Consider the following 15,759-nt stretch of genomic DNA (forward strand, 5'->3'; position numbering starts at 1 on the left):
AGGAGCCCTGAGGAGCCACTGTACCACCTCACCTGCAGGTGTTGTTAAGTACCCAAAACTACAGAATCGATATTAATATTTTAAGAGGCTTAAAGAACATTTTATTAATTTGGGCTAAGGTGTGCAGAAAAATTTTGTGAATAATCTCTGTATTGTGTGATTGGCATAAAACCAGGATGGCCCTTGGTATTGTATTGTAAATGCAAAGGAAAGGAAAACATGGATTTCCTGACATTCCACCACACCTGTGGGGAAAGGGATGAATGGCTAGCCAGGTGCAGGAAGAGAAAAGCCAAAATAAACCTTTTCTTATAATAATGAGCCATTTGCGGGCATTTGTCCCCATGGAAACTACCTCTCCTATATGAATGCATATAGTTAATGTGTGTGACTCTGGACAAAGAGATGGCAGATAAACATTAGAAAATATAGGAATGTCTCTTAATATGTAAAGAGACATCTTTCTATCATTGTATTGACTTGTAAATTTTGTTTTCTCCAAAATGATGTATGGCTTGCAAATTGAACATGGTCCTATCATGTTAAAGGGCATATGACTATAACCAATAGTGGTAAAGGGCACCTAATTGCAATTTTTGCTTCTATACTTCCCGCTTGCAAAACTATAAAAACTAAGTGGAATAAAGGGCCGGCGCGCTCTCTCTCAGATTTCTGTCGGAGCTGCCACCACTTGGCCAAGCTAGACAATAAAGCTTTGGTGTGTAATCAACGGATTTTGTTCATGTCTTTAAAATGAACATGAAGTCCCTCCAGATTAGGCTTAACACAAGGATCACTGAAGAAGCCACACTGAGACTGGTAGGAAAAACGCAAACACAGAGAGAGCTGCCCAGCTCTGGAGAGCGAACAGCAGCCCAGAGGGACTCATGTGGGGAAGTGAGTTTAGCAGAGAGGGGAGGGGCCTGGGCCCCAGGAAGCCAGCCTGCATTCCCAGAGCCTAGAAGAGGTGTACAGACAGTATTTAGCTGTGAGGCAAGCCAGGATACTGTTTGCGAGAAAAAGACAGATTTCTCAGACCCAGGAGTCTTCTTAAAGGGACTGTGCAGAAAACCTCTTTCACAACCACTCACCTGATACTCCAGGGTATGGGGAGAGATGAGAGGACTGGAATAGCAAGAAGAGAGTGTAATCTGGGAGGCACAGGGAGAAACACTTTGAAGGACAGCCACCCTAACCACTGGGCTGAGTCACTCCCCAAATCTAAAGTGAATATTTCCCCTGGAACCAGCAATACCAGCAAAGGGAAGCAGGTCACCAGCCAAACAGAAGCTCTTCTGCTGCACTCAGAGCAGACTCCTTTAGAAGGAGGGAGCCATCAGGGATACACTATTGAGTGCTAAACTCTGAGCTGCAATGCCCCCAACCCCCACACTGCTGAGTACTTGCTGTAGGGCAGGTGATGGTGGGATGTGGAAACCTGGTCCCGGTGGCTAAAGCAGAAGCCAGAGGTTGGCCATGGCTGCAGCCCAGGCATGAGCACAGTCCTGCCAATGGGGGCAGAAACCGGGGCCGGCTGAGACTGAGGCTCGGTGTGAGTGCAGTCCAGCCCGGTGGGTGTGGAGGCTGAGGGTGGCCATGCCGGTGGAAGGGGGGCATAAAAGGGGTCTGGCCTGTGGTCATGGGCTGGGTGAGAAAGAGCAGTCCTGCCTGCGGTCCCACCCACAGGGGCAAGGTGAAAGCCAAGGAACTGGCTGAGGTCTGCAGCTGAGTGCAGGTGCACATCACTGCCCACAGGGCTGAGGCTTGTGGCCCAGGTGAGCTAGCACAGCCTTGCTCATGGGGGCGGGGTGGAAACTGCAATGACTGCCGCCCTGGGCCGGCGTCAGCATCACCTGTACCCAAACGCCCGAGGTGGCAGCAAAGGGGCTGGCAGGCTGGCAGAGAGACCACACCTATGGAACACAGAGGCCACACCCATCAGACTCCTGTGGCCACACCCTTCTTATACACACACAAAATGGGAAGGCGAAGAAATGCAACCCAAATGAATCAAGAGAAATCCCCAGAAAAGGACTTGAATGAGTTGGAAATAACCAAATTACTGGATGCAGAGTTTAAAATAATGATGGTTAGGATGCTCAAAGATCTTAGAGCAACAATGGAAGGACATAACGAGCACCTAAATAAACAGATAGCAAGTATAAAAAAGGACATTGAAATAATAAAAAAGAATCAGTCAGAAATGACAATATCAGGAATGAAGATCAGACTGGAAGGAATTAAAAGCAGGATGGATGAATCTGAAGATCAAATCAGCGATATAGAGGACAAGATAAACAAAAGCACGGAAGCAAAGCAGAAAAAAGAAAGGCTCAAAAAGTCTGAGCAAACTCTAAGAGAGCTCTGCTACAACATGAAGAGAAATAACATCCACATCATAGAGGTTCCTGAAGAAGAAGAGAAAGAACAAGGGATAGAGACCTTGTTCAAAAAAATTGTAGCTGAAAATTTCCCTAAATTAATGCAGGAAAAAGTCACACAAGTTCAAGAAGGACAGATAATTCCATTATAGAGAAACCCAAAGAAATATATACCAAGACACATCATAATTAAAATACCGAAGCTAAGAGATAAAAAAATAGTATAAAAAGTTGCTAGAGAAAAAAAGTCAATAACCTACAAAGGAGCCCCCATAAGGATGACATCTGATTTCTCAACAGAAACACTTGAGGTCAGAAGGGAATGGAAAGAAATGTTCAAAGTAATGCAGAACAAGAGCCTACAACCAAGACTTCTTTATCCAACAAGGCTATCGTTTAAAACTGAAGGAGAAATAAAAAACTTTCTAGACAAAAAAAAAAACTTAAGAAATTTATTACAACCAAACTAATGCTGCAAAAAATGTTAAAGAGCCTGTTGTAAACAGAACAAAGGTGGAAAAATATAGTAAAAAGAGAAATGTAACTTTAAAGAATAAAATGGCAATAAACAATTACATATCAATAATAACCTTAAATGTAAATGGATTAAATGATCCAATCAAAAACATAGGGTAGCAGCATGGATAAGAAAACGGGACCTGTCTACAAGAGACATACCTCAAAACAAAAGATACACATAGACTGAAAGTAAAAGGTTGGAAAAAAATATTTCATGCAAATGGAAATGAAAAAAAAGCTGAGGTAGCAATACTTATATCTGACAAAATAAACTTTAAAACAAAGGCTATAATAAGAGATAAAAAAGTTACTACAGGCCCTGGCCAGTTGGCTCAGTGGTAGAGTATCGGTCTGGCGTGCAGAAGTCCCGGGTTCGATCCCCAGCCAGGGCACACAGGAGAAGTGCCCATCTGCTTCTCCACCCCTCCCCCTCTCCTTCCTCTCTGTCTCTCTCTTCCCCTCCCGCAGCCGAGGCTCCATTGGAGCAAAGATGGCCTGGGCGCTGGGGATGGCTCCTTGGTCTATGCCCCAGGTGCTAGAGTGGCTCTGGTTGCAACAGAGCGATGCCCCGGAGGGGCAGAGCATCACCCCCTGGTGGGCAGAGCGTTGCCCCCTGGTGGGCGTGCCGGGTGGATCCCAGTCGGGCGCATGTGGGTGTCTGTCTGACTGTGTCTCCCCATTTCCAGCTTCAGAAAGATACAAAAAAAAAGTTACTACATAATTATAAAGGGAGCAATCCAAAACGAAGATATAACCATTATAAATATCTATGCACCTAATATAGAAGCACCTAAATATATATAAAAAGCAGACTTTGATGGATATAAAGGGCGAGATCAATAGCATTACTATAATAATAGGGGATTTCAATACCCCACTAAAATCACTAGATAGATCGTCACAAAAGAAAATTAACAAAGAAACAGCAGACTTAAAGGACACACTAGATCAACTGGACTTAATAGATATCTTCAGAACCTTTCACCCTAAAGCAGCAGAATATATATTTTTTTCAAGTGCTCATGGTACATTCTCTAGGATGGACCACATGTTAGGGCACAAAAGGGGTCTCAACAAATGTAAGAAGACTGAAATCATATCATGCATCTTCACTGATTACAATGGCATCAAACTAGACATCAACTACAACAGAAAAACTGAAAAATACTCAAACACATGGAAACTAAATAGCATTTTATTAAATAACAAATGGGTTAACAATGAGATCAAAGAAGAAATAAAAAAATTTCTAGAAATTAATAATAATGAGTATAAAACAACTCAAAATTTATGGAACACAGCAAAAGCAATACTGAGAGAGAAGTTCATAGCACTATAGACATATCTTAAGAAGCTTGAAATAGCTCAAATAAACAACCTAACCCTGCATCTAAAAGAATTAGAAAAAAACCCCAGCAAGTAAAGCCCAGAGGTAGTAGAAGGAAGGAAATAATAAAGATCAGAGTGGAAATAAATGACATAGAGGCTAAAAAAATACAGAGGATCAATAAAACCAAGAGCTGGTTCTTTGAAAAGGTAAACAAGATTGATGAACCTTTAAGCAGACTCACCAAGAAAAAAAGAGAGAGGACTCAAATAAAATTAGAAATGAGAGTGGAGAAATAACAACTGACACAACAGAAATACAAAGGATTATAAAAAAATACTATAAAAAACTGTATGCCAAAAAATTAGACAACCTAGATGAAATGGACAAATTCATTGAAAAATATAACCTTTCAAAAAATCTATCTGGAAGAATCAGAAAATCTAAACAGACTGATTATAACAAATGAGATCAAAACAGCTATCAAAAAAACTCCCAACAAACAAAAGCCCTGGGCCAGATGGCTTCACAGGTGAATTCTACCAAATATTCAAAAAAGAACTAACTCCTATCCTTCTCAAGCTATTTCAAAAAATTCAAGAGGAGGGAAGACTTCCAAGCTCCTTTTATGAGGTGAGCATAATTCTGATTCCAAAACCAGGCAAAGACCACACAAAGAAAGAAAATTATAGGCCAATATCCCTGATAAATTTAAATGCTAAAATCCTTAACAAAATATTAGCAAACTGGATCAAGCAATATATGAAAAAAATCATACATCATGATCAAGTGGGATTTATTCTGGGAAGTCAAGGCTGGTACAACATTTGCAAATCAATAAATGTGATTCATCACATAAACAAAAAGAAAGAGAAAATGACATGATAATTTCAATAAATGCAGAAAAAGCATTTGATAAAATCCAGCATCCATTCATGATCAAAACTCTCAGCAAAGTGAGAATACAGGGGACATACCTCAACATGATAAAAGCCATCTATGACAAACCCACAGCCAACATCATACTCAATGGGCAAAAATTAAAAGCAATTCCCTTAAGATCAGGAACAAGGCAGGGGTGCCCCCTTTCACCACTCTTATTCAACATAGTTCTGGAAGTCCTAGCCACAGCAATCAGACAAGAAGAAGAAATAAAAGGCATCCAAATTGGAAAAGAAGAAGTAAAACTATCATTATTTGCAGATGATATGATACTGTATATAGAAAACCCTAAAGTGTCAATCAAAAAACTATTGGACCTGATAAATGAATTCAACAAGGTGGCAGGATATAAAATTAATACTCAGAAATCAGAGGCATTTTTATATCCCAACCATGAACTGTCAGAAAAAAAAATTAAGGAAACAATCTCCTTCACTACTGCAAGAAAAATAATAAAGTACCTAGGCGTAAATTAAACCAAGAGGTTAAAGACTTGTACTCGGAAAATTATGAAACATTGAAAAAAGAAATCAAGGAAGATAGAAATAAGTGGAAGCATATACTGTGTTCATGGATAGGAAGAATAAACATCATTAAAATATCTATATTACCCAAAGCAATTTATAAATTCAATGCAATACCAATTAAAATACCAATGACATACTTCAAAGATATATTGCACATATCCAAACATTTATATGGAACCAAAAAAAGAACACGAATAGCCTCAGCAATCTTGAAAAAGAAGAATAAAATGGGTGGTATAACACTTCCTGATATCAAGTTATACTACAAGGCCATTGTACTCAAAACAGCTTGATACTGGCATAATAACAGGCATATAGATCAATGGAACAGAACAGAGAATCCAGAAATAAACCCACACTTTTATGGACAATTGATATTTGACAAAGGAGGTAAGAGCATACAATGGAGTAAAGACAGCCTCTTTAACAAACAGCGTTGGGAAAATTGGACATCTACCTGCAAAAAAATGAAACTAGACCATCAGGTTATACCATTCACAAAAATAAACTCAAAATGGATAAAAGAGTTAAATACAACCATAAGCATCTTAGAAGAAAACATAGGCAGTAAACTCTCCAACATCTATCACAGCAATATATTTGCTGACTTATCTCCATGGACAAGTGAAATTAAATACAGGTTAAATAAATGGGACTATATTAAACTAAAAAGCTGTTGCACAGCTAGAGACAATATGAACAGAATAAAAAGACAAACCACACAATGGGAGAACATATTCGACAATATGTCTGATAAGGGGTTAGTAACAAAAATTTATAAAGAACTTGTAAAACTCAAGATCAGGAAGATAAACAATCAAAGAATAGGCAAAAGGAATGAATAGACACTTCTCTAAAGAGGACATACAGATGGCCAATAGACAGATGAAAAATGTTCAACATCACTAATCATTAGAGAAATGCAAATTAAAACCACAATGAGATACCACCTCACACCAGTCAGAATGGCGCTCATTAACAAAACAACACAAAGTAAGTGCTGGCGAGGATGTGGGGAAAGGGGAACCCTCCTGCACTGCTGGTGGGAATGCAGGCTGGTGCAGCCACTGTGGAAAACAGTATGGAGATTCTTCAAAAAATTAAAAATGGAACTGCCTTTTCACCCAGCCATCCCACTTTTAGGAATATATCCCAAGAACACCATAGCACTGTTTCAAAAGGAGAAATGCACCCCCATGTTTATGGCAGCATGTTCACAATAGCCAAGATCTGGAAGCCCAAGTGTCCATCAGTGGATGAGTGTAATAAGAAGCGCTGGTACATATACACAATGGAATACTATGTGGCCACAAAAAAGAAGAAATCTTACCTTTTATGACAACATGGATGGACTTGGAAACTATTATGTTGAGTGAAAAAAGCCAGGTAGAGAAAGAAAAATATCATATGACCTCACTCATTTGAGGAATCCAATGAACAATGTGAACTGAGGGACAGAATTGAGACAGAGGAGGGATAAAAGGGACCAGAGGAAAAGAGGACCAAGGGAAAGGGGATGATAGGATGGAATAAACCTGAAGGACAGGGGGGAGGGTGCCTGGAGAGGGGGGCAAGGGAGATGTTGAGGGGAATATGGCGGGGGTGGGATGCATTTGGGTGACACTAGAATCTATGTAAACACAATAAGTTAAAATCAATAAGAAAACAAAATTACAACAAAAAATTTCCTTCTTGGGAAGAGCCATTGTTATGCTAATACTCGCTTGAAGGAGAGGTTTCGCATAAAAAGTTTTAAAAGAAAAAGAGAAGAAGGAAGCCAAAATGGCAGGGTGCTGAAGGAGGAGCCAGTCTGTGCAGAGAAGAGAAGGGAAACAGTGTGCAGATGAGGAACCAGAGGTGGCTGAGACTGGTGGGGGCCTTTGATTCTAGAAAGAACCGGAGAAGATTCTCCTGGTTGTGGAACCGGAGAATGTATCAGGGTTTTGTGTGTGTTTACTCACTGGCTGGTGAAGTCTAGAATAGAATAAAGGAATGGTCCATTATGTTTTGGCTCCACTGTTTCTTTACTGTCTGCCAGAATCTAATGGGAACCTGCACGTGAATGGACACGATGGCGGTGGCCCCTGGCCATACAAGGGTAATTTAGTTTGCAATGTTTCCCAAGTTTATTGGACCAGAAAACCCTTTTGCACAGAATATCTATTAACATCTCTTGGTAAATAAACCAGATTCTGATTTATTTCTGCTCCCAGACCTCCTTCCCCTTGATCCGGTTACATTTCCAATTAAACATTGGTGAAAAGTCATGTGATGCCAGGCATTGAGTAAATTTTCTCTCTCTCCCTATGGGCAGATGCTGGTCTTAGTTCCCCTGGCCGAGTGTTCTGAGGCTCTGGTTTTGGTCCCATTAGAAGTCATTACAGGCTCCTTCCACAGCTACAGTGAAAAGGTATCTTTTTGTTTGTTTTTTACAGAGACAGAGAGAGACAGGGACAGACAGACAGAACGGAGAGGTGAGAAGCATCAATCATTAGTTTTCCGTTGCACATTGTGACACCTTAGTTTTTCATTGATTGCTTTCTCATATGTGCCTTGACTATGGGCCTTCAGCAGACCAAGTAACCCCTTGCTCAAGCCAGCGACCTTGGGTCTAAGCTGGTGAGCTTTTGCTCAAACCAGATAAGCCCGTGCTCAAGCTGATGACCTCAGGGCCTCAAACCGGGGTCCTTGGCATCCCAGTCCGACGCTCTAGCCACTGCACCACTGCCTGGTCGGGCAGAAAAGGCATCTTTTTTTTAGTGACAGCAGCACGCTAGGACTTTCTTTCTAGATGTAGATTGTTGGACACATTTGGATTCCTGTGTTTAATTTGAGGGATGGGTGGAGAAGGCCTTTAAGTTGAAAGAGAATTGCTCGAATCTCTGGCTGTGGTCATTGTGGGGGAAATGGCTGTTAGGCTTGCTCACAGGTTTACAGGATGCAAGCTCTTTGTGCAATTAGTGGGGGAGCACATGACAGCGCTACTGTAAGGATAAGTGCTTCCCTTCAGGGGACGATGAGATCAGATCAAGCCTCGCAAAGGAGAGATACGGTTGGTTTCCTGATCCCTTGCCCTCCACCGCAAAAAGCAGATTTTCCTTTCCTTCTGTATTTTTTCCTTTTCTTTTTCTTTTGGCTTGCCTGTCTTTGTGAGCCACGGATACATTGGAATGGCCTACCATTCTCTGGCTTCACAGTTCCTTTACCATCTGCCCGAATTCAGTGCGAATCTGCATGGCCATGGCCACCGGCCTTAGTCATCTGCATGCCACACTCCTTGTCTCAACCCCATGCAATTGTAGACTCGTTCTCACAGTGAGTTGACTTAACAAAGAAGTAGGCTTATTGTTATTCTTATTCTTATGTAAGTAAAATGGCTACTTCAAATTAGGTACAAGGTTTTCCAGTTGAAAAATCATCAACAAAAACTCTAGCACCGGCAGTGAGTCGTGATGGAGCTGGGCCCTAAGCCAGGACTTTCAATTTCAAAGTTTATTTGGTCTTTACACTATATTCTGCTGCTTTTCTAAAACTTAAGCAATCTCTTACCTATCAGACTTAAAATACTTACAGTCTGTCCCTCGTTTGCAAACTCTTCTTTATACCTCCACATTTAGTGGGGGAGCACATGACAGCGCTACTGTAAGGATAAGTGCTTCCCTTCAGGGGACGATGAGATCAGATCAAGCCTCGCATCGTCTGTTATTTTCATAGTTCTTGTTATTTTCATTTTACTATTTTCATTACACAAAATAAAGGAAAAAGACGCACTTTCCTGAGGGAGAGGGCAGTTGTATCAGAACGTCAGGGAGAACAAGCTCCTAGTGATAGTCCTTGGTGAATACAGTCCAATATTTCACTCCTAGGGGATGCTTAAAGAGGGTATGCTGTGATTCTTGAAGTCAACTTCCAGAAGAAGCCATGGCTTTTCTCTCACCCCACCCCATCCCCTGCAGCCGCCTCTTGCAGCCTCACACCCAGACTCTGTGACTCATATATTTTCCCCTTCAATCTCTTCTTGAACTAAGTTATTTTTTTGTCTTGTGCTATAGCTTAGGGCTGCAAAGTATCATATAGTTATTACCTGGCATGTAAAAGAGCTCTCTGTAAAGTAGAAGAATGTAATCTGACTTTGTGATTGCCTCTGCTGGGTCATCAAGGCCCCTGGATAGTTTAGCCAGATTTAACATCTATCAGAGTCTAAAAGAAGGTGCTCAATATTGCGAGGTTGCTGGGAAGGCAACTGACTACCTATAATGACATCCTGCAAGACAAAATTGAACTGCAAGTCCCACGAGAACAAGGTGTTTGTTTTGTTCATGGCTCTGTTCTCAGAACCTGGCATGATACCGGGTATCAGGGGGCTCAATATTTGCCAAATCAAAGTGAATCACCATTGTGCAGTATCTAATATGCAGCCCAGACTTTGGACTTAAACTGTAAGCCCACATTATTAACTTTACTGACAGCTCCCATAAATTAAATATCTAATATAAATATATATCATATATTTATATACAAATAAGTATATAATAATTTTATTGAACCAACAGCAACATCTCTTGTCCAAGACATACAGCTTCTAGTGTTTTAGTACCTGGTATTCCAGTTCCTAGGAAGCTGACCTAGACATCAAGTTGCTTATTGAATAGGGAGCCACTTGATAAAGGTCACATTACTCCCAATGAGTCATCTTTGCCTCCTCTCTGCTTCTCCAAATTGCGCTTCTCTATATTCTCAACTCACTAGTGGCTTTCTTGCTTTACTTAAATTATTAACTCCAACTCATATAGCCATTCCCACAGAAGTAGTTATTATTATTATTATTTTTTTGACAGAGAGAGAGAGACAGAGAGAGGGACAGATAGAGACAGACAGGAAGGTAGAGAGATGAGAAGCATTAGTTCTTTATTGCTGCACCTTAGTTGTTCATTGATTGTTTTCTCATATGTGCCTTGACTGGGGGGGCTAAGGTAGAGCTAGTGATCTTTTGCTTAAACCGGTGACCGTGGGCTCAAGCCAGTGACCTTGGGGTCATGTCTATGATCCCACGCTCAAGCCAGCAACCCTGCACTCAAGCTGTGAACACATGCTCAAGCCGGATGAGCCCACGCTCAAGCTGGCCACCTCGGGGTTTTGAACCTGGGTGCTCTGAGTCCCAGTTTGATGCTCTATCCACGGCGCTACCACGTGGTCAGGCAGTTGTTATTTTTATGGACTTGGAATATTTATTCCTCTCATTTAAAAGTGAAGTTCTTTCTCAAAGGGTAACTAATTCCTCTTATTTTCTAGTGTCGCTGTCCAGCCACGACAAATCTATTACAGGGTCCTCGAACGGGAAAAGGTATGGAATTAAATAAATGATAGACAGAGAATTAAAGATATATACATAAAGATGGGCTTGGGAGGACCACACAGCGAGTAGTCTCTACTGCTCCTAAGCCGATGCAATGGCGGCCCCCAGAAGCACATCCATCTTTATTCAGGGAAAAAAACGTGGTCCATTAGCAATTCAATTGTTTCCAAGACAACTCAAAGACAACCCCACCATACCATTTAGATCTAACTTTACACCAATAAGAAACTAGCTTCCAGCCTCTTCTGGAGAACATGGGTGGGATAAGCAATAATCAGGTATAGCTCTTTGTTAACTGGGCAGGTGAGATGGGTGGTTAGGCCCAGCACCTGTCCCCTGGATATAAAAACACCCTGTTTATATTTTGGTCCCCAACATTCTAGTCCTGGAGGAGGATGGGACAGTTGCCTGCATACATCTTCAAGATCACCCTGTAGAAACTACCATTATTCTTCATTTTCAGCATTAAGCAAATTGTTTTTTCTTATATGTATTCCTTGGCTCCATAATAGCAGTGGCACTTGATTACTCATAATTATAATTTCTCTCACATTTATTCCCCCAGGATTTTAAGTCTTGATTCTTAGTGCTTCCTTATAAGGAAGCATTTTTCATATTCAGGATCATGAGATTCATGAATGAGGAAAGAGCATGTTACTTTATCTTCTGCATCATCTTGGTTGTGTTGTATTAGAGCAGCCTGAAGACATTTGGGGAAAATAAAAGAGATTGTTTCATCTATTTGAGTCATTTGGGCACAGATTTCATTTTACTTTTCCCAATGAATGTGCCAAATTTCACATATTTATGCTTGGCTAGGGCCTCATGCTACGTACATATTGATATACATCATATCAAAAATACAATTTTCAACATAAACTTGGCAAATATGAATGTAGGTAAATAGAGGACCAGAGAAGAAACTTAGAAGCATGTTCTTCTTAAATGCAGAACAGTGATGGTATAAGTCTCTCCAACCTAAGTATGATGTTTATTTTTATATACTTGTGTTGTTCAAGCCAGGTGTGGGAGCTTACACTTGCTGTTTATATGGCATCCCTTAAACTGACCTTTTTCTCCAGCTGACTAGGATCTTTTTGAATCCTACGCATCTTGGCTTTTTGTCTCCTGTACACTTTTATTTGCAGGTTCTCTTTAACTGTACTTATGTCATTGGAAAAAAAGGGAAAAACAGAATAGCGCTGAGGTCAGATCCCAGTGGTGGGTCCCTCTAGCATTTGCAGAGCAGCTGTTTCCTCCCAGATTGTTCTTCTTAAATCCCAAATGTCTGTAAAAAGAAATAAGAAAACACATCTTTTGTGAAACTAAGAGGGAGAAAGTGTTAAGTTTGTTAAGTGACTGCTACATATTAAGAACCTACTGGGCTGGATACTTATGTTAATTACATGTTATCTCATTTAATTTTCATTTCAACTCAAACAGAAAGTTGTTATTAAGGCTACTTTATAGGTAAAGAAACTGATGCTACAGAAAATGAAAAAATTAGTCAAAGGCTACCTGGCCAGCTAGCGAGGGAGCTAGGATTCCAATCTAGTTTATCAGGTGCAATGTTGGGCCTCTTCACATTTCTTTAGCTTCTTTTCTTTCCTCCCTTTAAACTTTATTGTCCCTCAAACTCTTCTGAGGATGTTATCTGCTCCCCTGACTCAGCAGGGGAAAGCAGAGGCCCAAGGACCAGATAGCTCACATGGACAACACTCCAGGAAGACATCCCAGTGGCCACATCAGGTCTGCTCATAGCTGCCACTGTGCCCACTGCAGGACACGGCTGACCAGGACCTGGAAGTGCTTGGGGTCTCCTTATAGTTCTGCGTGTTTTCTCCCGCTGAAGGGGGAGCCTCTGTCATGATAATTCTGAGAGGAAGACTTGATCCCTGCTCCTCTTCTTTGAAGATGCTTTTCTTCCTCCTTCTATTTCTTCTCCGAATTAACCTCTTCTCCCAGCTCTTCCTATTCTTCCTTCTTGCCCTTCACTTTTCATTTAATCTTTGGTTTTGATGCTTTTTTAAATATTTATTTTTAAATTTTTATTTTTCCGGAGTAAGAAGCAGGGAGGCAGTCAGACAGACTCCTGCATGCATCCGACCAGGATCCACCAGCATGCCCACCAGAGAGTGATGCTCAACCCATCTGGGGCATTGCTCCATTGCAGCTGGAGCCATTCTAGCACCTGAGAGAGAGGCTATAAAGCCATCCTCAACACCTGGGCCAACTTTGCTCTAATGGAGCCTTGGCTGCAGGAGGGGAAGAGAAAGATAGAGAGAAAGGAGAGGGGGGAAGGGTGGAGAAGCATATGGGTGCTTCTCCTGTGTGCCCTGACTGGGAATCGAACCTGGGACTTCCACAAGCCAGGCTGATGCTCTACCATTGAGCCAACTGGCCAGGGCCTGGTTTTGATACTTTTTAATGGCATCATCATTATTTTGTGTGTCATGGGACAATGCTTCACTCAGACAGCAAACATCGCTGAGGTGTTCATTATAAACCTGGCCTTGAGCATGACTCTAGGACTATGACTATGAATAAGTTCCCCTCCAATGAATTTTCACACTTGTGGAGAGAGAGACAAGAAAGTTGATGATTGATATATGGTTCAGTAAGTGTTGCAATATGAGTGAGGGAGAGACTACACCAGCATTTACAGGGTCTCTTCAAGTCAGTGCTCAGGGTGGAGCAAATTCAACACAGCATTTTCAGGATTTGCCTTGCCCATTCACCACTCTTGTAGTACTTCTGTTCTCCATGATTTCTAAATAATTTATAACACCAGTTCAACAATTAAATATGTACTTTTTCTTAGCATCCTGGGACACTGCACACTGCAGACACTGCACACTGCACGAACACTGCGCACAATGCAGACACTGAAGACATTGCACACTGCACACATGGTGCAGATACTGCACACTGTGGACACTGTATACACTGCACACTGCACACACTGCACACACTGCACACACTGCAGACACTGCATACTGTGAACACTGCACACACTGCACACTGCACATACTGCAGACACTGCGGACACTGCGTACTGTGAACACTGTATGCCACACACACTGCAGACACTGCACACTGTGCACACACTGCGGACACTGTATGCTGCACACACCACAGACACTGCACATTGCACACACTTTGCACACACTGCAGACACTACACACTGCAGACACCACACACACCCTGCAGACACTGCAAACTGCACACACTGCAGGCACTGCGGACACTGCACACACTGCACACTGCCCACACAGTACACAATGCACACTGTACACTGCACACACTGTGGATACTGCACACACGCTGCACACACCACAGACACTGCCCACTGCAGACACTAAACGCTGCACACACACTGCACATTGCAGAAACTGCATGCTACACGTACACAGCAGACACTGCATACTGCACACGCTACACACTGCGGACACTGCACACTGCAGACACCGCACACACACTCCAGACACTGCAAACTGCACACACTGCAGACAGTGCGGACACTGTACACACTGCACTCCACACACACATTGCACACACTGCGGACAGTGCACACTGCAGACATTGTGCACACACTGCACGCACATCGCACACACTGTGGGCACTGCGTGCACACACTGCATGCTGCACACACACTGCACACTGTGGACACTGCACACTGCATGCACACAACAGACACTGCACACTGCGGACACTGCACACCAGACACACTGCAGACACTGCGCGCTGCACACACTGTGGACATTGCACACTGAAAACACTGTGCACTGCGGACACTGCGTACTGCAGACGCTGCGCGCTGCGCACACACTGCGGACATTGCGCGCACACTGCGGACACTGCGGACACTGCGCACTGTCCATACAGTACACAATGCACACTGTGCACTGCACACACTGTCGATACTGAACACTGCACACGCTGCACACACACTGCACACTGCCCATACAGTACACAATGCACACTGTGCGCTGCACACACTATGGATACTTCACACTGCACACACTGCGGACACTGCGCACACACTGCACACACTGCAGACACTGCACACTGCCCATACAGTACACAATGCACACCATACACTGCACACACTGTGGATACTGCACACACAACGCACTGCGCACACTCCATATGCTGCGGACACTGCACACACTGCTGACACTGCACATTGCCCATACGGTACACAATGCACTCTGTACACCGCACACACAATGCACTATGCACATTCCACATGCTGCAGACACTGCACACACTGCAAACACTGCACACTGCAGACACTGCAGACACTGCACAATGCCCATACTGTACACAAGGCACACCGTACAGTGCACACACTGTGGATACTGCACACTGCCCATACGGTACACAATGCACACCATACACTGCACACACAACACACTGTGAGCACTCCACATGCTGCAGATCCACGTGCACAGTGCATTGTGTGTGCAGTGTACGGTGTGCATTGTGTACCGTATGGGCAGTGTGCAGTGTCTGCAGTGTGTGCAGTGTGTGTGTGCAGTGTGCAGTGTCTGCAGCATGTGGAGTGTGCACAGTGCACGGTGTGCATTGTGTACCGTATGGGCAGTGTGCAGTATCCACAGTGTGTGCAGTGTGTGCGCAGTGTGCAGTGTCTGCAGCATGTGGAGTGTGCACAGTGCGTTGTGTGTGCAGTGTACGGTGTGCATT

The sequence above is a fragment of the Saccopteryx bilineata genome, chromosome 9, assembly GCF_036850765.1.
Source record: "Saccopteryx bilineata isolate mSacBil1 chromosome 9, mSacBil1_pri_phased_curated, whole genome shotgun sequence".
In the NCBI taxonomy this organism is placed as follows: Eukaryota; Metazoa; Chordata; class Mammalia; order Chiroptera; family Emballonuridae; genus Saccopteryx; species Saccopteryx bilineata.